Source organism: Erpetoichthys calabaricus, chromosome 17 (assembly GCF_900747795.2).
Source record: "Erpetoichthys calabaricus chromosome 17, fErpCal1.3, whole genome shotgun sequence".
Taxonomy (NCBI): Eukaryota; Metazoa; Chordata; class Cladistia; order Polypteriformes; family Polypteridae; genus Erpetoichthys; species Erpetoichthys calabaricus.
This window is the reverse complement of record NC_041410.2, coordinates 92750983-92776305: the sequence shown is the minus strand read 5'-3', so window position 1 is coordinate 92776305 and position 25323 is coordinate 92750983. Positions and strand designations below refer to the sequence as shown.

Sequence of the window (25323 nt, the reverse complement as noted above, 5' to 3'; positions counted from 1 at the left end):
TGCCTCAATTAAGGTCAGTGTTCACGACTCCACCATAAGAAAGAGACTGGGCAAAAACGGCCTGCATGGCAGATGTCCAAGACGCAAACCACTGTTAAGCAAAAAGAACATTAGGGCTCGTCTCAATTTTGCTAAGAAACATCTCAATGATTGCCAAGACTTTTGGGAAAATACCTTGTGGACTGATGAGTCAAAAGTTGAACTTTTTGGAAGGCAAATGTCCCGTTACATCTGGCGTAAAAGGAACACAGCATTTCAGAAAAAGAACATCATACCAACAGTAAAATATGGTGGTGGTAGTGGGATGGTCTGGGGTTGTTTTGCTGCTTCAGGACCTGGAAGGCTTGCTGTGGAACCATGAATTCTACTGTCTACCAAAAAATCCTGAAGGAGAATGTCCGGCCATCTGTTCGTCAAGTCAAGCTGAAGCGATCTTGGGTGCTGCAACAGGACAATGACCCAAAACACACCAGCAAATCCACCTCTGAATGGCTGAAGAAAAACAAAATGAAGACTTTGGAGTGGCCTAGTCAAAGTCCTGACCTGAATCCAATTGAGATGCTATGGCATGACCTTAAAAAGGCGGTTCATGCTAGAAAACCCTCAAATAAAGCTGAATTACAACAATTTTGCAAAGATGAGTGGGCCAAAATTCCTCCAGAGCGCTGTAACAGACTCATTGCAAGTTATCGCAAACGCTTGATTGCAGTTATTGCTGCTAAGGGTGGCCCAACCAGTTATTAGGTTCAGGGGGCAATTACTTTTTCACACAGGGCCATGTAGGTTTGGATTTTTTTTTCTCCCTAAATAATAAAAACCACCATTTACAAACTGCATTTTGTGTTTACTTGTGTTATATTTGACTAATGGTTAAATGTGTTTGATGATCAGAAACATTTTGTGTCACAAACATGCAAAAGAATAAGAAATCGGGAAGGGGGCAAATAGTTTTTCACACCACTGTATATATACTGAACACAATATGTATAGTATATACTGGTGAGTATCCTTAATCAGAAATGTCTGGGACCAGATGTATTTCACTTTTTGGAATATTTGCATAGATAATGAGAGATCTTTGGGACACCCTTGATCAAGTTAGGGAAAGCAGGCAAACCAGATGAATGACAAATCACGTGTATGTACTGAGCTGTTATTACAATGTGTGTTGAAATAATAAAAATATTAAACCACAAAAGTGATTAATAGGATGTGCATCCTCCATCGTAGTTCCTTTTTAAAAGGGAAAATGCTACATATTTGAAAGGAAAAACTTTGTTATTATTATCAGTTTATATGGGCTATCTGTTGTCACTTCTCACGGAACTGGCTGACAGAACAGGAATATCTCAGCCAACCTTCACTCCATCATTTCATTTTAAATAGCGAATGAATGATTGAATGAGTTGATCATTTAACATTAAGAGATAACAAAGAACACAGAAATGGCCAATGCTTTTTATATCACCTTTCACAGTTACCTTTACCAAGAAAAAGCAAGGAGGGATAAACCTTTTCCTAAGTAAACAAACATATGTATCCATTTTCTCTATAATTTCCACATATGTCACTGGCAGATAAAAGTCCTGCAGGTTCATAGTAGCTGCTTGTTTTGTAAGAACAATACAGCAATCTAAACAAATTGTTTTCTGAGTAAGGTGAATCATAACAGAATCCTAGATAACTGCAAGGTAATATTTTTTTAGTAAATGTAACAAACTATGATAGCAAAACTCAGCACGTACACACTAACCAGAAAGAAGTGTTAGTGTTTAAGTGGGTAGCACAGTCACTGCAGATGCCTCACTACTCCCGAGCTGTTGATGCAAAAAATGACCATGTAATAGGTGGCATACATTTTGCAGGTTCACCGCATCTCAGTTCTTTTTCTTCGACTTTTACCCTAACCTCAAAGATGTACATGTCAGTCTGACTGCTGATTCAAAACTGGGCTTGTGCAGGAGTGTGTGCTGTAACTCTGGGATTGACTTAACAGTACATTGGAGTTTCAACAGATTCTGTGAAATGTTACTTGAAATCACTTCATTCTGATATTTCTAATGTAGGTGGGCCCAAACCCGGACTCCTTTAGGGTTACTGACTTCCAGAACGCGGGAGTATTTCTGCTAAATTAATCAATTCAGGGAGATGGAGTCTATCCTAGTAATACCTGGGCACAACTGAAGGACCACTTTGGGATGTGACACCAGTCTATCACAGAGTACACACCCACATGTTTACTCAAACTAGATTAACTAATGAATTAATTAATGATTAATTTTCCAAGCCCTTTTATTTTGATACTAAATTCTGCCCTAACAGCACTTGAGCAAAGCAGTAACCAACACTGAAGAAAAAATGTTTCCATCCCTTAGCACGCTCATTAATTAATTAATTTTTTTTTAAACTCACTTGCTCTCACAAATAGAGTTATGAGGATTATGCCTGTATCTGTAGTATCATCTTATAAGGTTGAAATCAACCCTGAACAAAATTGCAGACCCTCATAGAGCATATATATATATATAATCATACCAGTCCAATCTTGGTTACCAAGTTAGTTTGTTATGCATGGGTTTGAGAAATGACACCCTAGCCTAACTGCTGAAAACACACGTTGACAATGGGCAAACATCTTAAGCTACAGTAGCTCTCCCATACTGGACTTACTTCTAGTTCACATGCCCATTCCTGAACAGCAAGGTATACCAACAGAGGACAGTAAACTCCTGTGAACTTCATCACTAAATATGATATGGACCTCATGTTTTATTATAATAACATTATGTTCATTTGTGATTTTATTCACTCTAAAATGTAACAAATATTTTAAAGGTCTACACTTATAAATCTTTAAAAGTACTTTTCATAATTGTTTTGCAATTTTACTTCATTACAATAACATTTCTGTTTTCATCATTTAAATATTTGTTCAGTTGCTACTGGGCTCTGGCTAAGTGTTAGGTGTTTTAGATAAGCTCAGTCATAGTTGATCTTGTATTACACCTGATTTTGCCATTGTCATTAAACAGATGGATGGTGTCTGTTGTACAACCAGACCCCGGTTGCCAATTCTTAACTATTAGAAGGACTGCAGCAAAAGGTGACATTTCAACAGATGGCACAGCAATTACTGATGCTGTTTTACAGTTCCAGAAGACTGGTTTCAAAGCTTGGCCTGGGCAGTGTTTATGAAGTATTTATATTCTTTCCATATCTGTGTTTTTTTTTTCTCAAGCACTCTGTCCTGGAAGTTAGTCTAACTAGTGACTTTAAAGTAGGTTAGTGTGAGTATGTGAATGAGAGTGTGTGTGTGTTCATGTCTTATGGAAATCTGGTGCACAGTTGTTTTCTACCTTGCACCTGATTATTCCAGGATAAGTTTTGCCTGCTCCACCCACAATACTCCACCTGGATTAAGAAGATTCAATACTGGATCAATACACTCCACTTCCCAAAGTTCTGAGCATTAGGTTCATTGGTGACTCTAAATTGGTCCAGTATGAATAAGTACGTATTGTTCAAACTTGGTTTCTGATCACCAGGCTCTGGCTTCCAGGGAACCTATACTGCTTAAAGTGAAAAACAGAAAACAGATGGCTGGGTGGTTACATAAAGCTGCTGGTGCAGAGGTCCAAATTTCCAAGTACTTCTGCTTCTAGGCTTCCTTTTTCACTATATTCTGAAGCACTATATCATATGCATATGCCTTAGGAAATATTTTGCATAGTCATTGCAGCATTTATATCCATTTTATTTGCATTTTTGGTTTTGTTTTTTTCCCCTTTGGGACCACATTAATGTTTAGAAGTTTAATCTTCTAGATAATATAAGACATTCCCTGGAAGTCTTCAAGGTAGAATTCAAATTCAGTATCTCTGTTGCTTTACCTGTCTGATGTAAGAAAGCAAGCAGTTTATACAGTTGTGCTTACTACATACTGGAGGTTAATAATGGAACTACAGACATCTCCTAACAGTTATTAATGATAACTGCCGGAATACTGCCACAGTGCTTAACACTGTCTCCTGAAAGCTCCTGAATCCTGCTTGGAGTACCCAGTTCTCTTTTTGTTTGTGCAAATACTTCTCAGTATGGTCTGATTTTCAACATCAATGGTGGCATGTTGAGTTTATTTGTGATTTTAATTTCGACTAATATGACATGATTGTGTTTGGAATTGTGTGAAATGTCAACACTGTAATGCACTAGCATTCTGTTGACAGCCAATTAGATTAAATGAGTCAGAAAATTGAACAGATTTTTTGCTGTTGATATATATGTGCATCATTTATAAAGTTTCTGAAATACTGACCTAAGCTTAAACACAGTGCTACTTGAGATGTTCAGGGCTTTACTTGAACCTGAAATAACCAAACGAATCAGAAAATTTAACACGCTTTTACAAAATTGCTCAAACTGTAAAAATTGGCAAGAATGCGGCTTGTCATGCAAGAAATTTTTTCCCTAAAATCATAATGTTGTCTTTATTATCTAGGAACTCTTATGACTAGAGCAATATGGAGAGTGTTAAAGCAATAAAATAAGAAAGTGTTGGTGCCTAGCCAAATTTAATGTAAAAAATGTTTAACAGCTTCCTTACATGGTAACTCTTTATTAGTGCGTCAAGTGAAAGCTAAACGTTTATTAAAAGAGGCGCGCACGCCGCCTTGCAACAATTTCCTCTTTGCTTCTTGCTGTTTGTTAAGGACGTGCCCTTGGCAAGAAGCCTTTGCTTTCAGCCTGAACCCAAGGAGCATGAAACAATGGCTATTTAGGTTTTCTCGAGATCCAGCTCAATTTCACACACACTGATAACTTAATGGTTCATTCATAAAATAAGGAGCGGGCTTTGTTTTAAGGGGAATTTTCTCAAGAGAAGTCATGAATAGAGCCTTTAAACCTCCAGTGGAAGTCAGTGGGTTTTAAGGATGTATATCATAATTACAATTTCCATATTCTCTGAAAACATGGAATGACAGACATGAAAAACTGCATTGTGTAAGTGGAGGCAAAAATTAAAGTTAATAAATGCCTGAAGACACAACCCAGATTTTATAAAGGAAAATCCCCCAAAATGGCATATGTATTTGAAAAAGTGACTGCCCTCCAGATGGATGCATTGTGTTTAAAGTATATGATGGGGTTTTATTAATATATTTCATTTACTGATCTAGAACATGGTCTGATAGATTAAACAACTAATGCTTGATTTTAAAATCTCCCTCTTTCTCCACGAAAATCAACATACAGTGGTGTGAAAAACTATTTGCCCCCTTCCTGATTTCTTATTCTTTTGCATGTTTGTCACACAAAATGTTTCTGATCATCAAACACATTTAACCATTAGTCAAATATAACACAAGTAAACACAAAATGCAGTTTTTAAATGATGGTTTTTATTATTTAGGGAGAAAAAAAATCCAAACCTACATGGCCCTGTGTGAAAAAGTAATTGCCCCCTTGTTAAAAAATAACCTAACTGTGGTGTATCACACCTGAGTTCAATTTCCGTAGCCACCCCCAGGCCTGATTACTGCCACACCTGTTTCAATCAAGAAATCACTTAAATAGGAGCTGCCTGACACAGAGAAGTAGACCAAAAGCACCTCAAAAGCTAGACATCATGCCAAGATCCAAAGAAATTCAGGAACAAATGAGAACAGAAGTAATTGAGATCTATCAGTCTGGTAAAGGTTATAAAGCCATTTCTAAAGCTTTGGGACTCCAGCGAACCACAGTGAGAGCCATTATCCACAAATGGCAAAAACATGGAACAGTGGTGAACCTTCCCAGGAGTGGCCGGCCGACCAAAATTACCCCAAGAGCGCAGAGACGACTCCACCATAAGAAAGAGACTGGGCAAAAACGGCCTGCATGGCAGATGTCCAAGACGCAAACCACTGTTAAGCAAAAAGAACATTAGGGCTCGTCTCAATTTTGCTAAGAAACATCTCAATGATTGCCAAGACTTTTGGGAAAATACCTTGTGGACTGATGAGACAAAAGTTGAACTTTTTGGAAGGCAAATGTCCCGTTACATCTGGCGTAAAAGGAACACAGCATTTCAGAAAAAGAACATCATACCAACAGTAAAATATGGTGGTGGTAGTGTGATGGTCTGGGGTTGTTTTGCTGCTTCAGGACCTGGAAGGCTTGCTGTGATAGATGGAACCATGAATTCTACTGTCTACCAAAAAATCCTGAAGGAGAATGTCCGGCCATCTGTTCGTCAAGTCAAGCTGAAGCGATCTTGGGTGCTGCAACAGGACAATGACCCAAAACACACCAGCAAATCCACCTCTGAATGGCTGAAGAAAAACAAAATGAAGACTTTGGAGTGGCCTAGTCAAAGTCCTGACCTGAATCCAATTGAGATGCTATGGCATGACCTTAAAAAGGTGGTTCATGCTAGAAAACCCTCAAATAAAGCTGAATTACAACAATTTTGCAAAGATGAGTGGGCCAAAATTCCTCCAGAGCGCTGTAAAAGACTCATTGCAAGTTATCGCAAACGCTTGATTGCAGTTATTGCTGCTAAGGGTGGCCCAACCAGTTATTAGGTTCAGGGGGCAATTACTTTTTTACACAGGGCCATGTAGGTTTGGATTTTTTTTTCTCCCTAAATAATAAAAACCACCATTTACAAACTGCATTTTGTGTTTAATTGTGTTATATTTGACTAATGGTTAAATGTGTTTTATGATCAGAAACATTTTGTGTGACAAACATGCAAAAGAATAAGAAATCAGGAAGGGGGCAAATAGTTTTTCACACCACTGTACATTATGAGCCATATTATAAAAATAACATACCTGGAATGGTATGAATGAAACAGTTGTTAGTACCACAATCTCACATCTACATGAACATGGGCTTAAATCTTAAAGATTTTTCAGAATCTATGGTACAGACTATGTGGGCATTCTCTGATGTGGGGAAAAGTAAGCTTACGTTTGAGCCAAGCCAAGGCAATGCTACATATGTGAAACTGCTTGGTTCCTTATATTCGTGACTGCTGTACATATATATTCATTTATTTAGCTATACTTCCATCAGTATTATCTTACAAACTAATCAATGTAAACACTGGCTGGAGTATTGAGTGCCTTGGGATCACAGAGGGAGTTAGTGTTACACTTCACAACTTGAGGTTTACTGTTCAATTATCTAGCACAAATGACACAACTTCGGCGAGGCTTTAGAATAATAAGCATGGTGAAATTGCCCCCACATTTGTTATGAGCCAGTAGCCCAAAAGGCTCATTCCATTTTTGGTAACCCAGACCAGAATGTAGTTTTTTTAATTCCTGCTTCCAAGCTACAAAACTTTTTTTTCGTTTCATATCTTCTCAACATTCTGGAACCCCCTAAAGACCTAAAACTTCACACCTTGGAACTGCTAAAGTTTCCTGTTACTCAAACTTGCTCAGTCTACTGTGCAGCTGATTATGTTGCATGTCTGTCATGCAGTCCTAGGTGGACAATTCTTGGACAACGCCTAAGTGACAGATCAACTTGGTAATGTTTGCCAGTTGTTTTCTCTGCATACCGATTATCCTAAGATGTTTTTTTTATAAATTTATTAGCTAAATAATAGCTCAGCTGCCTCATGGATCCAGAGGCTTTGATTCCAGTCCCGCACCAAATTGTTGTCTTTGCGGAGTGTGGACATTTTTCCTGTGTCTGCATGGTTTTTTTCCACATTCCCCATGTGTGCTAGATTAAACAGCAATTCTTATTTGGACCAGTGTATGTGGGCTCTGTATTGGACTAGTGCCCTGTTTGGGGTTGGTTCCTGCCTTGATCACACCACCAGGGTTGGATTAAACGGAGACATTTCTTTTAATTAAGCTTGTGCTTTTTACAGTATATATCTATAGATATATATATCTCTAAATATCTCTAGATATCTAGATATATATTGATCTCTAGATCTAGATATATATAGATCTATCTATCTATCTATATAGATCTATATCTATACAGTATGTGCTTTTATACTTTGAGCCATGATGATTTATTGGTAACTTATTATTATTTAGATAATACCATAATCATAATTAGAAAGCAAATTTTCCTGTACAGTATATGTTAACTCAATACACTGAAACACTTCAACTGTAGTTTCTCGGTCTTGCAGATTTACCATACACGATATCCACAAGATCAGGCCGTACCTGACGTGAGTATGCAGCAGGACTGCTGGCTCAGGCTTTGCTCTTGTCATGTGTAAATTACTGGATCTCTCTGCTGGCAGGTGTATCTGCATGTGTCATCAAGCCGCTAGAGAAGAATCAAAAAGGAGCTGCACCTCTGGTGTTCAACCAGCCAAAGCGCGCACCTGTCACTCCGCTTTACAATTCAATCGATGAGCTCCCTGTAGCGGCACGCACTGGAGTTTAAATCCCTGATGCTACACTACAGAGCAGTGAGCACCTAATATATAAGGAGACAACTGTGAGGGTGGCATGACACTCGTGAGGTGAGCCGCTCCTTCTCAACCACTCATTTCTGCTGATGAATGGCGTCTTTGTAGTACCAAATCTCAATCCTGCCTCTTTCTCATGTGCACCTCCTAGCTGGTGGAACAAGCTGCCCATCTCCATTCTAAACTTTGACTCTCTCTCAAGCAACGTCATAGGCTTCTTTTGTTCGTTGAATTTACCTTGGTAGGATTTTGGAACCAAGGAATTGTAAATTGCTGCCGTTTTGCTCTGAGCTCTTCACTGGTGATAATCAAATCTCTAATCTTATCCTGTAACGTTTGTTCCAAAACAATCCCCAGAATGATGTTTACCCGAATGTGTGGAGTCACCCTGATTAAAAGCGTCTGCTAAGCAAATCAACGTAAATATAAAATGCAGTCACTGTGAAGGTAGAAAAATCTGTGAAAATTGTGAAACGTTTTTTTGAAAATAAATCCTTGAGCATTCATGAATTTGTTAGTATCTCAACGTTTCTCGTATCCTTATGTATTATTTTACTTTGTACAGTATATTTATTAGTTTTATTACTCCAAAAAAACATACATCGCTACCTACCTACGAACTGCATGAAGTCACGTCGTCTTCGAAGTGAGTGCGGCGCTCCGTCAGTCACTCGGCGCCCAGAAGTGACGTCACGAGGCAATTAAAGCGGGCTTCTTTGGCGCGCAGTTCGGTAGTAATCATGTTGGCCTGACTTTGGGGAAATTCGAGAAGATGAAGGGTTGAAGCCAGTGCCTAAAAGTAAAGAAAAAATGAAAAGTATGTAGGCCTAAGCAAGAAAGTGGACTACGAAAACGGATGACAGTTATTCTCCACGGTTTCTCCTTTGATGGCGTTCCTTGTGCCAAAAAACAGCGGAGAAGACACAAGGGCAACGAGGATCCGTTAGAGGCAAACGTATGTGGCGAACGTGGCCTTAATCCTGGTGAGTGGCTCATACATTGCTAAATTTGTTGGATGTTAGAATGTTTGTGTGATAATAGCTGGGCTAAAATTTCAAAAACTAAAGTAGGCCTTAGCGGTAAACGTTTCATTCAATGCGTGTGTCTCTGCTGTGTGCTTCGTAAATGCAGTGTTAATATTTGTGATGCGCCATCTATTGGAATGACAGAGACATCGCAATTAGAAGGACATTCAACCCCTTTATTAAAGTAGATGACTCTCTCAAACCCGCTTAACCCCGTTTTGGAAGCAGAGGCATGGCATGGGTCAGGTTATTTGTCCTGCCTCGTTATGTGATTTCTTATCATTGAATAGGAGTATAACAGACTTGTACAGCATATAAATTGTCACTAGGCACATTAAAGGAGCGCAGTCTCCTAATAAAAAAAAAATCTGTGCTGCCATTTCTTGTTCCTCTGTATTACAAAAACAGTCCAACCTGTCATTTATTGATATGGACCCCCAAGTACCTGTATCATTGCACAACCTCCATATCCACTTCCTGAATAGTGACTGGACATTGAGGCGAGGCTCTTTGGTGAAAGTCAATGAGCAGTATTTTTGGGTTTGTTGATGTTCTTTCTGCCCCAGAAACAAAGTTCTTCACCTGGCTCTTCTACTTTGTCTGAGCTCTTTTCAATACAAACAGTAAGTGAAGAATCATTTCTACAAGTGTCATGACCTGGTATTATACTTCTAGTCCAAGGTGTGAAGAAAAAAGAAGATAGGACTGTTCATTGTGGTGCTCCAGTGTTGCTAATGTCCGTATTGGAGAGACAGTCCTTGATTCTCACAAACTGTGGTCATCCTGACAGATCCATTATCCAGGACACCATAGGCTTATCCACTTGTATAGCTCTGCACTTACTCCTTAACAGGGGAGGCTGATACTTGATACTTCCATTTATCTTGGTGCTTTTGTTCATCGTAGATTATTTTTGTACATGGGGCATGGCGGGCATAATTGTAGCACAGCTGGGGATGCCACCCCTTCACACCTCTAGTACCATAGATTTGAATCTCTGCCGGGATGGTTTGGACTTTACTTGGTCTTTATGTTTGTATGGGAGTTTCCAATGCAGCCCACATATGCATGTTAGGTTAATTTGCGACTCCAAATTGTCACTAAGTGGATGAGTGGATCTTTTGATGGATTGAAATTGCCCTCAAATCCAGGGCTGGTTTGTGTTTTTTGCCTGATAATACAGCAATAGGCCATGTCTCCTTTTAAACACTGCAATTGTAAAAACAAACTCCGAAAATGAATGGATGGTAAATGGCTATCTCTGGAAACCTTGTATATCACACAAGGTGTCGCAGGAGGCTGGGGGTCATACCCGGCCGGGACACCTGGAAGCACCAAGAGGTGGCGCATTAGTTCTCCGGGCCATGAGGGGGCAACCGCCCTGGATTGGAAGAGGGCCACGGAAGGGGAGCAGGAAGGCTCAAGCATGTTGGGGCCCGTGCCCACCGCCAGGGAGCGCCCCAAGCCTCATGGAGCCCGGGACACATTTACTTCCGCCACACTCATGGAGTGCTTCCGGGTGCTCTCCTGACACTTCCGCCACACCAGGAAGTGTCGTCAGGCAGAGCACCTGGAGCTCATCCGGGTAGGAATAAAAGGGGCCGCCTCCCTCCAATCTGTGAGCTGGAGTCGGGAGTGGGAGCAGGACGAAGCTCCCGTGGAGAGAGGAAAAGGCGGCCCAGGGACAGTGAGAGAGGCCCAGGAGAAAGGTGATTGGGGCAAGAAGCACAGTGTGTTGTGTGGGACTGTGTTTTGTTGGGAAAAGAGAAAAATAAACGTGCATTTCATAAAGATGCGGTGTCTGTCTGATGGTGTCTGGGCAAGTCTCACAAAGGTTATTATCCTTCAAAAATGTTAATGAAAATGGTGTTAAGGTACCATAGGTGTTGGCGATCACTGCCTTGCAGCTGTAGCCATGTGAGCTTTATTCCCTGTAAATAAACATGGAGTTTGTTCTCCCTGGCACTTTGTGAATTTCTTGGCACAACCTAAGGATGTGAAGGTTTGATTAATTGCCAATCCAAAACTGGCCCATTGTGAGAGTCTGGGTGTATGCATGAAAATGCCCCATGGTGGACTGGCACGCCATCCAGTATTTAATTCTGTTAAGTGTATGATGCTACATGAGGACAGACTTTGGCTCCCAGCAGCACTGTAAATAGACAAAAAGTTCAGAAAACAGATGGTTGTTCTTAAAATGGTTTAAACTTTGTCATATTTTTTGTCATTGCCATAAACCACCTACCATATGTTTAAGGTTTGTAACTCCATCCCTTTATGCCAGCACTGTTTTTTTTTTGTTTGTTTCCTCTCTCCAAGGTGCATTTAAATGTATGAATGTGGATATGGTGTATGTTGTATTTAAAGTTTGTAGACATTCCTACGGAGTAGGCCATGGGGTGCTATAAGCCTTTTCCAGCTTTCATTAATATTGACCACAATATTGAAGAAGGTTTAACAAAAAACAGTGTTTGTTTTTAACTCCTGAATTCCACAGGTCTCTTTTCTTTTTAAAACATTTTTTCTTGTCAGCTTCGTAGACAAATGTCATGAAAGCCAGCTAGCACAATGTTAACCCTGGTGACACTTAGCACCTGGCAAGCACCTGGCAAGGTGCTGTGTTTTGCCTATCTTTGGGTAGTAATGAGTATACTGGTCAGGGCAATTACTGACAATTTCTTGTCAGGCCAGTGTAGATTATTCAGGTTTATAGGTATTGTTTGTATTTTTTATTTTAAGTCACATCTTCTTTCTCTGTTTTATGGCACCAGTCTCTTTTGAATGGTTTTGCTGGTTGATCTGTCGCCTGGGCTTTGGCCATGGCCTTTAACTTTGGTAAATACATTCTGTATTAGTTTGAGCACATGCTGTTATGATTAGAAGAAACTGATGCCGTTCCTAAAGGCAACACTGGAAACAATTTTCCTCACTTCCTGTAGGCTTATATGTACCTTTGTCCCTTCTTTTAAGAAAAGTGCCCAATTTGAATTCATCTGTGTCAAATAACCCCTTCTCTCCTCACCCCCCCCCCCCCCCCCCCCCCACTTTTTAGATGAAAATAATTTGACATGTAAATGAAATTACAGAGAAGCAGTTTGATTTCCTTTTTCATGGTATGTACTTGGTTTATTTATTATTTATTTTACCTTTCATCTGCAGAACACATGTTTATGCAAACTGGAACATATGGGCATGTGTTTTAACACTTTGTGCCATTTGTACTAGTGATGTAATAACTCCAAAGAATAATACATCCGTGTTTAAATATAAAGACCTATTTATTGCTGGGGACATGCCAATGAGCAGTGTACCTTTCAGTTACAAGGTGTGTGTGTCTGTGTGTGTTTTTTTTTTTTTTAAATAATACCGTGTTTTATATATTTTATACATCTACAGAATATGTAGCATCAGTAAATAGGGCATGTGCTGAATCAGAGACAAATCAGTGGTATTACGCAAATCTCTGTTTTGATCTGTATGGCTTTGACCTTCCAAAAAAAAGCTCCATTTGAACCGGATTTGGCTTTCCTCATACATCACACTATTATGATATTTAAAAAATGTAAGAACTAACAACACACACAAACCATCTGTTTATTCATGGTATCAGTAGATTATAATGGTGCTAGCTTAACTGGGCGCTTTGTACATTCCTTGGATGGCAAAACGTATGGATCCACAATGTTTATTAAGTTTCATCAAATAATGTTCTGATTCGGTTTGTCCCAGTATGATCCCTTTTTACTTTGTCTATTTGCTTTTGTTTTTGTAAAAGTGTTGCATTTTCTTGTTTTTTGTCACTAAAGTACTAATGCTGTTCCTTGTGTTAAACAAACCAGCACAATCCTCTAAAAGTGGCAGCCAAACCCCATATTGCAAAGTGGAATGATGTATTGCTCATTTTGTGTAGGACAGGAGGCACTGGTTGATATTGCCATTGTCAAAATAAACATCACAACCCTACTTCAAATGCAGGAATTTACAGGTTTATACTTACTAATGTTTCTGTAGTTTAGAAATGAGATACCTTTTGAAATTCTATGTATTGACTCACTTTTTTTATTCCCGTTTGCCAGATAGCCAAAGTACTTTCAGACAGCACTCCAGTTGCCCTCTTTCTTAGTCAGTTAAGCGTACTTGAGAAGGCTCTGACGCTGCTAAACTTGCCATCTTATTAACACCTGTGATTGGATGGAAACAGGCCTGCAATTGGAGCCATGGCGATCTGGAACTGCATTTGTAATGTTGCCCGTAGGAATGATAACATGAAAAAATTAGTACTGAAGAAATTTTAAAATGCTGAAATTGATATTCATCAATATTTTGATGCTTTTGACAACGCTTATATAAATTATATTTTGTCTATTTGCTTTCAAATTGGTTTTATGAATGTGGAAACACCTATTGCACCCATTTATTGTGTTAATAAAAATCAACAGATTTTTTGGACCTTATGACCTGCCTGGCTATGTTTACTAGGAAGAATAAGGAGCCTTTGCTTCCTGTCGCATGACACGATGACTTGCGAAGAAGTGCCAGCTTTTTGAATTGAATATCTTTACATGTGTGCAGTGCTGGTGAAATTTGAATGTAGGAGAAGTTGCATAGCAATCATTATTAAAGATCAAAAGAGCAGATATTTATTTTCTAAGATTATTGTTTCTTCCTAAATGTTTCCATCTGTCCTCTGTTTTTATTTACATTTTTTATTTATTTTTCCCTCAATATAGTTCTGTCACAGACTTTAGTTTGCAATTGATTTTGAACAGCTACAGAACATAACTGTCTGCCTATGATATGAAAAGGTACCTAATTCTCAAAATGTGACTTGACTTATCTAACTCTGGTAGGAAAGGTGAATTTAGAAAGAGAGTGATGGAAGTTGTTTTTCTAATGTGTGCTTCCATCATGGACAAAGCTTTAGATAATGAATTATTACATGACTGGTTTATGTGTAGTTCATTAAACTGTATTGTTCACATTGGAAAATACAAAGTATTACCCATCTGTATCATCTAGGGATTTGGGGGTCTTTTTCACCTTTGCTGAAATTGGTATTCAGAAGTCTGTATCATAAACTGAGTGACAACAATGACGTTCATGGCAGAGTAGCAAAATGCAAACTGTTTGTAATGAATAGTAGGACTTGGCTCAGCATTACAAAAATACCTGTGAATAGCCCTGAGGTACTCTGGAACAATATTCTATGGAAAGATGATTGTAAACGGGGACTTTCTTGTTTTTTTTTAATTTTCTGTAGGCTTTGAAAGACTTGGGCTGCTATCTTCACCATTAATTAAGATATATTTATTTGTTTGAATATATCTGAGTTTAGGTTAAAGGTTTTGGGAGCCATGCTTACCTTCTTGTAAGAGGTGTACAACACTAGCAAGGAGACCTTTAGCGTGTTAGGCTTCACAATAAATGTAATAAATTCACCAGATTTTGGTAGTGATGTTAAACATGGAAAAGGTGTAGAACATAAATTCCCAACACTTGCTTAGGTTTATTGTTAATAAGAAATGGGAGTTTTTTTTTATTTATTTATTTTTTAAACTTTGCTTTTCATTTCTTCATGGTTGTTTTGCCTTACAGTCATATGAAAAATCAGCCTGCATAATAATTGACTCTACTTTCAACAAAAAAGTTAACAGTGGTATGTCTTTCATTTCCTAGGAGTACTGCGGTGTTTTACGAACAAAGATTTTTAGTGAAGCAGTATTTAGTTGTATGAAATTAAATCAAATGTGAAAAACTGGCTGTGCAAAAATGTGGGTCCCCTTGTAATTTGGCTGATTTGAATGCCTGTCACTGCTCAATGCTGATTACTTGTAACACTAAGTTGGTTGGGTTAGCTCGTCAAACCTTGAACTTCATAGACCGGTGTGTCCAGTCTTGAGATATAAAGGTATTTAAGGTGGTCCATTGCAAGTTGTGCTTCCTTCCCTTTGACTCTCCTCTGAAGAGTGACAGCATGGGATCCTCAAAGCAACTCTCAAAAGATCTGAAAACAAAGTTTGTTCAGTCTCATGGTTTAGGGGAAGGCTACAAAAAGCTACCTCAGAGGTTTAAACTGTCAGTTTCAACTGTAAGGAATGTCATCAGGAAATGAAAGGCCACAGGCACAGTTGCTGTTAAACCCAGCAGGTCTGGCAGGCCAAGAAAAATCCTGGAGCGGCATATGTGCAGGATTGTGAGAATGGAGGTGATATGTGGGTTGTCTGCAACCAAAGACCTGCAAGAACATCTTGCTGCAGATGGTGTATCTGTACATCGTTTTACAATTCAGAGCAATTTGCACAATGAACATCTGTATGGCAGGGTGATGAGAAAGAAGCCCTTTCTGCACTCGCGTCACAAACAGAGTTGCTTGTTGTATGCCAATGCTCATTTAGACAAGCCAGATTCATTTTGGAACCAAGTACTTTGGACTGATGAGACAAAAATGGAGTTATTTGGTCATAACAAAAAGCGCTTTGCATGGCGGAAGAAGAACACCGCATTCCAAGAAAAACATCTGCTACCTACTGTCAAATTTGGTGGAGGTTCCATCATGCTGTGTGGCTAGTTCAGGGACTGGGGCCCTTGTTAAAGTCGAGGGTCGGATGAATTCAACCCAATATCAACAAATTCTTCAGGAAAATGTTCAAGCATCAGTCACAAAGTTGAAGTTACGCAGGGGTTGGATATTCCAACAAGACAATGACCCAAAACACAGTTTGAAATCTACAAAGGCATTCATGCAGAGGGAGAAGTAGAATGTTCTGGAATGGCCGTCACAGTCCCCTGACTTGAATATCATCTCAAATCTATGGGATGGTTTGAAGCATGCTGTCCATCAAATTGAACTGAACTGGGGAGATTTTGTATGGAAGAATGGTCAGAAATACCTCCATCCAGAATCCAGACACTCATCAAAGGCTATAGGAGGACAGCGTATAGAGGCTGTTAGATTTATAAAAGGAGGCTCAACTTAGTATTGATGTCATATCTCTGTTGGGGTGCCCAAATTTATGCACCTGTCTAATTCGGTTATGATGCATATTTTCTGTTAATCCAATAAACTTAATGTCACTGCTGAAATCCTACTGTTTCCATAAGGCAGTCAGATATTAAAAGGAAGTTGCTACTTTGAAAGCTCAGCCAATGAGAAACAAAAATCCAAAGAATTAAGAGGGCTTCCCAAAGTTTTTCATATGACACTATCTCTAGCTGGACCCGCTTAATCCAGTTTTAGGGTGTTGTGTTGCTGAAGTCTGTACCATCTGCATTGCACAAACGTGTTGAACTGTAGTGATCAAACATGCATGCCTTTGGGTGTTCAGTTTTTTTTTTTCCTCTACATTTCAGACATTCACTGCCCAGGCTGGGATTCTGACCTAGTCTCCTGGAGCTATGAGGCTGTAGTGCTGACCACCGTGCAACCCATTTGTATTTATATACTTCTAAAAATTGGGCAATGGTGAAACGAAAAAAATCCAACTCTCCTTTTAAACTTCAGCAAAGAGAAATGTTTATATTTTCTATAGATGGCCAGTTTTTGTGTTTCTGACATGGAATTTCCAACAAACAAAACTGAAGTTGTGCTCTTACTGTTATGATGAAAATAAGAGAAAAAATATTACAGTAGGAGAACATGGGTAAGAAAACAAGGCATATGCAAGTAACATTTCTGAACCTTACTCTCATTATAGACACTATAGTCTTTGAATCATATCATACCTGCTCTAAATAATATTGTTGGGTACTCCTCGCAGATATATTGAAGGTATCCTTCCACATCTCAGAAATAAACCCAGCCTCTGCTGCACCATCTTAACAGCAGAATTTAGTATATCGTCTGAATTTTTTTTTTCCTCTCTGTTACTTTATGACATTTTTGTAAATGGACACAATAAGAGTGTGTGAAATAAACAGTCTTTCTGCAGACTTTGCACCCATATATATAATATAAATTTTTTTTTTTTTTTTTTTTTTTTTGCTCTCCATTGCGCACAGTGAGAGAGAGACCTCTTTGTCCAGCTGTCTGTGACCTAATGATGTTTTTTTGGTAGTCTCATGTGTGAGGTGCTGACAGACTAGATGGGTTACAGACAGCAAGGAGCAGGAGTCTGGACATTGGTTGGAAAAATATGTAAAATAAAAAATAGACAAGAATCAGATATGTCAATCGGCCACTGACCTGTAAGTTGCATGATCTCTAGACTAATGAGCCTGAGGTGCAATTGTGCAGCATAGCTATTAATAAAGTGGAATAATGTATTTGTAATAAATTGCTTTTTTTTCATGAGTACTGTATGTGGCATTAGTATGCAGTAGTAAAACAAAAAAACTGGGACTTTTTCAGGGGGGGGGGGTCACAAATTTTTGGCTAGCACAGGAGAATCCTAAAAATAAGTACAATAAAATGTGTGCTGAGAAGGTGGCTATGAAGTATGAAGGGGGGGGGGGGGTGTTTTTTCCCTCATCACTACAAACCTCATTTAACAGGATTGTCCTTTGCTAATAAGTGACAATGCATAACTTTGCTTGGTGACCACAGTCTCACTGCACCCTTGACAAGAACTACTCATACTTTTTATCACTGCTGAAACCAACCAAAGATTTTTATAATGTAGCTTGATTTCAGTGCTGCTTTCCTGACGGCTAAACAAGTCCACCATTGACTACAGCTATGAGAGCCTGCTGTAAGTATGAGGCTGGCTGGTAACACTAGTGGACTTGCCTTTCTGTTGAACATGCTGACTGCCTGAATGTGCCATTTGTTCTCTGAAGCAGTTACCTGTATTTCTAAATTTCAATCTGCAACACTCGGAACACCATAACTTATTTTTCCTTGTTAAGATCTTGGCTGCTAGAATAACCAGTTTACTATACTAACATGCCAAAAATGACCAATTAAGCCAATCAGTCTTTTTATTTGTATTATTTATTATAACAGTAATTTTTGTCCAATCCTGTGATGGGTAATGTGGAAACTCTCTATCTTTTGATACAGTATACTGAAAGCCTTTAGACCAACAGTTTTTTTGTTTTGTTTTATTTCATCTTGTCCTAAGTATACATACAAATAAACGTCCATGTGTATTCAGCCTGCAAACTATTAATTTTATATCCTGTCATAGTACTTACAATATTGTCATCTTGTAGTTGATGTGCAAGACAAATCTGGTCTCACAGAAACATTCAGTGAAAGACAACATGATCTTGTCAACATGAAACATTCTTACCATAGCCTTTTACCTCAATATTTGCACATTGCAGACCACATCCTATTTTTGAGGTTAAAGAAAAACTAAAAAGTTGGTGTTTGTTTAGAAGTTTTTGACTAATGGCACGATCAGAGCTCTGTCTATTGATGACTGAAACTAATTCAAATAGACCATTTTTATGCCTAACAGCAAAGCATTTTTTTATCTTAACATTTCCACATACTAAATGCATTCACTAATATTTTCTGTATAGAAAAGTAAAGGTTGCTTAATATCAGTAATAAAAAAAAAATACAAATTCTAACAAGAGTCAGTAAATGCTAAGATTACTTTTAATTTTCAAAATCCAAATCTGGTTTTGTATCCACTCTCTTTTACAATCAGGTTTTTCAGAAAGTGGCTTTGTCAGATTTGTGACATTTACTGTTCTTGAGATTTGTTTGCATCAGTATGAGTAGATAAATATTAGCTGGTTAATAGCACTACTGAACAGTAACGTTTCACAGTCCAGTCAAATTAAAGTTTCAAATGTCACTTACTCCCAGGTGTTCAATTTTTCAATTTGTGGCCATGTGGTGGTTGATGTTGTGTTGTGGGTTTTTCTTTTTAATAAATAGAAACCTTCGTCTGTACCATTTAAAGGCTGATTCAACTGAAATGCATTCATTTAATTCAAAACTCCTGTAAAACAGGTGGTGGTGCTGGGATGCTTTTGAGTTACCTCACATTTGTCATTTCTTACACCCATGGACTAGATTGACCTTAATAGCAGTGTTTGCTTATAAATGAAGATGCAACTTGTATGCTGTTGTGCCATTCAAATATGGGTGTATTGCGCGTGATTTTGTTTCATTCATCTCATTTTATTTGTTATATTTTAGCAGTGTTTTAACATATTAGATACTTTTGCATTAGAGCAGTCTGCCTCAAGCTTCAAAACAGTATTATGAGTTGAGACGCATCAATGTTCGAGCAATGTGGAAGTTATAACATGCCAACTAAACTTTATTTTGAAATAAACTTCTACAACAGCTCACAGATGCACAAATAACTGTTTTGAAGCCTTTTTTTTCTTTTGCGCCTGAGACTGCCTGCTGCATGAAGTTTCCTCAGTTTCCTTTTGTCTGTGTGGGATTTACTCCCACATTCAGACATTCACATATGACTGTAAAGTCTGAATGTGAATGAGTGTGGAGCTCTATCAATGGATGGTTCCCACCTTATTCCCAGTGCAGCCAGCATGGTCAATAACTCCTTGTGATGTCGTTCTGCTGGTTAGAATATGGATGGACTGAAAGTCTATCCCATTACATTCAGTGGATAAATGTGAAGACTCCTGTTCTTGTTAGCAAACGATTAATCTTGCTATTACTTCCAATTTCCCTCATTAAACCGCAAGAAAGTAAGTTAAAAAGACAGCAACTTGCATCTGATTAGTTATAACTTTGTGTTCTCCTAGCATGTACAAAAATGTAGGTATTTTTATTTATGAACTTCAACCCTAACTGCTGCCTTAAACTGAAAGAGCGGCAGGATTTTCCTGCTTCATTAAATGAAAATTGTTTTTTACATATTAGCTTTTTAAAAATATTTCTGTCAAAGTAAACCCTGTTAACTGATTTGATTACATTTGGTGATGTTGTAGGAACAATAAAATTAGTCAACTTGTTGTTTTTGGTAATATTGCTGTAGCAAGTGGGGCATTCTTAGTCACTGTGTCCTTTTTCCTGAAGGAAACACACAGACAAATGGGGCTGCCACTTTATGTTAATAAATGCCACAATTGCGAAATGTGAAATGATGAACTTTTGGTGAAGCTCTAAGACATATTAACTCTTTCAGGGCTGATGTCGACTTTTGTCGAAATTCAGGGGGTAGAGGACGGTAATCGGCTGTAAACTGTGACAAAACCCGCCCTTCCATTTAAGTTCAACTCTCTTTGCTAGAAGGAAAGTTAAGTAGCTTTGTTGATTTGACCACAATTCCCTGCGTGAGTAGCGAAGAGCAAACCATTTCTAAAATGGCATCGACATCGGGCGAGAGACTAAAGCGGATACGTAAATTAAAAAAAACCCATGGATGTTTTACATATTATCACTGAATCGGACTATGACTTGTCGGACTTGGAATTTGATGCAAGTGATCAGGAGATGTAGATTGAAAACGAAAGTGAAGTACCAGCATCAGCTGATCTTGTGGTGCTGAACACGTTTCGGTAGCTGATGCTCCTATGGCAGCATTCGCCTGGGAGGACCACCACTTATGATGGTAAGAGGTACAAATCATATTGTGTCACATTGCGACTACCACCGCTGCCCACCTGCTGTGCGAAGACAGCCAAGGCAGCCGGCCCACCGTGCATTCCTTCTGGCCATCGAGGTGCCCCTGCGCAGCCACAGAGATGCCAAACATGCACCAACAGCAGTCACAGCATGTAGCAACAGACATTTTAGGTTGATTTATGTGTGAAACCATCGCTTTGTGTGCTTTTCAGAAAACTGAGTTTTTTGGAAAAAATAATCAGTCCTCAAAGAGTTAAGGAAGGTGCTTTCTTGGGTACATGCAGTACTCCCTATTCTGCCAGCTGCTTCTTATCCTGTCAATATAGTATGAAACACTTATAAATTCAATGGAGTGGACAGTTGTCAAGTGCGCTTAAATACGTGTACTTTAAAGAATTGGGTGGAGGATGGGGGAGCCTTGGTGGTGAAATAAATGCAATATTGCAGAGAACTGTTGTGTCCCCTTGCAGGCGAGTCTGTTATGAGCCACTAATCTCTGGTTTGCAAAGCAGAAACACTTCATAGCCTAGGTACCACACGAGCCAGGATCGGCAGCATGCCTTGGTCAGTTTAAATGCTTGCAAAGCGCAGTGAAGGTGTCCCCAAAGGACAGAACATAGAGGAGGTGGACATTGTATGTAGCTCATCATATTACTTCTTTTCACCTGTTCTTTTCTATACAATTTTTGAATACTTTTGGTTCATTTCATGAATCATGTAAATGTGCAACCTGTAAACATCAATACTGTATATGATAAAGTAAACCACAATTCAGTGTATACTGCTTTTGATCTGAATCCTCCAAAACATTGTAACGGTACAAGATTACAGATCATAGCTTTACATTTAAATCTGATTAAAGCTACCAAAAAGCCAAGGTCAGTCACGAGGACAATGAATAATTAATGTATGACACAAATATTTTTCTGATGGGCAATTGTATACAGTATAGTATATTCAGGGCTAATATTAACCCCTGGTTTAAAAAAAAAAAAAATCCTATGCAGGAAAGTATTCTGTTATTTACATGATACTTCTGATATATCGGATTAACAGAACTATAATTTAAGGTCTGTCGTTTTAGGAAATTTCCTAGACAAAGCTGGGTGACCCTGTGTGTGTGTGTGTGTGTGTTGCATATAAATACATAAAATATAAACTTGGCTAATGTGTTCATTGACTTTATCAAGGAGTTGGACAGTTTGAGGAATGCAGGAACTTTTTTGAGGGGGGAAAGGGTGTAAGTTGTGAAGAAAAATAAAGAATGTTCCAATAAAGTCAAAAAGAACTCACTAGCAAAAAGTGAACATCCAGGCATTTTAAATGACTTCAGATTAGAGGGCCTTATGTCATTAATAATCATTTTGAGTAAAAACCTAAAGACAACTGACAGAAAACAAAGGGTTTACTGGATCCACTGCAGTTTATGATTGGTGGGATTGGTTGGACAGAGGATGCTCTTACTTGGCTTCAGCTCTTATAAAAGCACTTGATCCATAATATGTTACTAATTGTAGACCTTGCATTAGCTTTTAATGCTGTCTATCCCTGCTTTCTTGCAAAATGACTTATTGAATGTTTAATTTGAAATTTCTTTGTAGAGCAACAGATTGGCTTTTCAGCAGAAAGCACTCAAAGAATAAAATTGAAGGGTTGCATTTTTTGATTTTGAGCTAATTTAATGACAGTGAAATGTGCCATGGTCTAGTGGTTCATGTTTACCCGAGTAATAGGATAGCTTTTTTTAGGGACAGGGAGCACCATTCTGTCACACGAGGTAAACATCCATCCATCCATCCATCCATTTTCCAACCTGCCAGCATAGGGCGCAAGGCAGGAAATGAACCTTGAGCAGGGCGCCAGCCCACCACGGGGGGCACACACTAGGGACAATTTAGGATCTCCAATGCACCTAACCTGCATGTCTTTGGACTGTGGGAGGAAACCGGAGCAGACACAGGGAGGCTTTGGAAAACATCTTGCATCACCCCAGTCCCAAAGGTATCACGTCCTGGTGAGCTGAATGACTTCCGGCCTGTCGCTCTAACATCACATGTGATGAAGACCATGGAGCGGCTGCTGCTTCACCACCTGAGGCCACAGGTCCAACATGCCCTCGACCCTCTGCAGTTCGCATACCAGGAGAAGGTGGGAGCGGAAGATGCCATCATCTATATGTTACACCGATCCCTCTCCCACTTGGACAGAGGCAATGGCGCTGTAAGAATTATGTTTCTAGACTTCTCTAGAGCCTTCAACACCATCCAACCTCTGCTCCTCAGGGACAAGATGGGAGTAGATTCATACCTAGTGGCATGGATCGTGGACTATCTTACAAACAGACCTCAGTATGTGCGTCTCGGGAACTGCAGGTCTGACATTGTGGTCAGCAGCACAGGAGCGCCACAGCGGACTGTACTTTCTCCGGTCCTGTTCAGCCTATATACATCGGACTTCCAATATAACTCGGAGTCCTGCCACGTGCAAAAGTTTGCTGACAACACTGCTATCGTGGGCTGCATCAGGAGTGGGCAGGAGGAGGAGTATAGAAACCTCATCAAGGACTTTGTTAAATGGTGCGACTTAAACCACCTACAACTGAACACCAGCAAAACCAAGGAACTGGTGGTGGATTTTAGGAGACCCAGGCCCCTCATGGACCCCGTGATCATCAGAGGTGACTGTGTGCAGAGAGTGCAGACCTATAAATACCTGGGAGTGCAGCTGGACGATAAATTGGACTGGACTGCCAATACTGATTCTCTGTGCAAGAAAGGATAGAGCCGCCTGTACTTCCTTAGAAGACTGGCATCCTTCAACATCTGCAATAAGATGCTGCAGATGTTCTATCAGACAGTTGTGGCGAGCACCCTCTTCTACGCAGTGGTGTGCTGGGGAGGCAGCATTAAGAAGAAGGATGCCTCACGCCTGGACAAACTGGTGAGGAAGGCAGGCTATATTGTTGGCATAGAGCTGGACGGTTTGACATCCGTAGCAGAGCAATGGGCACTCAGCAGGCTCCTATCAATTATGGAGAATCCACTACATCCATTAAACAGTGTCATCTCCAGACAGAGGAGCAGTTTCAGCGACAGACTGCTGTCACTGTCCTGCTCCACTGACAGACTGAGAAGATCATTCCTCCCCCAAACTATGCGACTCCTCAATTCCACCAGAGGGGGTAAACGTTGAACATTATTCAAGTTATTGTCTGTTTTTTACCTGCATATTTATATTACTCTTTAGTTTAATATTTTTTGCTGCTGGAGTATGTGAATTTCCCCCTGGGATTAATAAAGTATCTATCTATCATATAGTGCCTTTCCTACTTTATCTAACTAACTAACTAACTAACATGCATGCATGCAAACTCCACACATGGAGGACCTGGGAAGTGAACCCAGGTCTCCTAACTGCGAGGCAGACAAATGCTGTTTAAATTTTGTTGCTGTTCACAAAACTAGCGTAGCTCATAAAAACCAACAGGCGGAAGGTAGTGAAAGTATTTTAGATTCTTGGCAAATATTTGCAGACCAGATACTGCATGTCATGTACAAACTTAACTTGTGTGTTCCTGCTTATTTATATACATGAGTATTTATCTTGATAAGTATTTTGCAAAAAAATAAAATGCTAACTGGCTTTAGTATGTAATCTGGAAAATGCATCTTCTAAAATTTGCATAGTATTACAAAAAATAATGTGATGCACACAGTGTCAAATGTGTTTATGCAAGCTAAAAAGCGTGATGGGTTTTAAAAAACAAAATGCAGAGTCACAATATGGTGATTAGTGCTTTTTAGTGTATGTCCATATGAAACAATTCGGCTGTTTAAATATGGCACAATTCGTCTTCCTGGAAATGTGTGAGGAAAGTTTCATTTTCATTGAGATATATAGTAAAGCACATGCTGTACAAGTTTTTAAAATTATAAAATTGGAAAGAACCGACTTTTCAAACTCTTCTATCTTAAAGCAGAGGAACATTGCGTGTGGCTTCAATTATGGATTAGTTTACGGTTTCCAATTTACTTTGAGAGCGCTCACTTCAGCTTCTGTATTTTTTTTTTGTTTAAATTTGTCCAACAGCCACCAAACAGATCCCCAATAAAAGTTAGTTAAACATTGGGAGAGGTGTACACAAAAGGCAAATGGGAGGGGGGGGGGTTATTGGTTGTAAAAATTTTATTTATTATGAACATGTTCTTCTTAAGTTTGCATATGCTGGGTTTATGCCCAAATGTCTGTTGATAGCGCCGCCCCCCCCGTAACTTTTGCTATATATTGCCTTTGATTCTTGTAAGTGTAAGCATTATCTTCTGATGAAGGCCCCTGGTAGGGGCTGAAAGCTCAGGAATAAAAAACTATTTTAT

The 25323-nt window shown here is 39.2% G+C and overlaps 1 long non-coding RNA gene across 4 annotated transcripts in view; it reads right to left on the bottom strand.

The window, feature by feature from the left end:
* Positions 1-25323, bottom strand: part of LOC114667298 (uncharacterized) — a 189223-nt gene that overhangs the window by 151512 nt on the left and 12388 nt on the right. For all 4 annotated transcript variants that reach the window (XR_003718723.2, XR_003718722.2, XR_007933762.1 and 1 more), the window contains one exon: positions 9045-9224. This is a non-coding gene — a long non-coding RNA (uncharacterized LOC114667298). The remainder of the gene's footprint in view (positions 1-9044; positions 9225-25323) is intronic.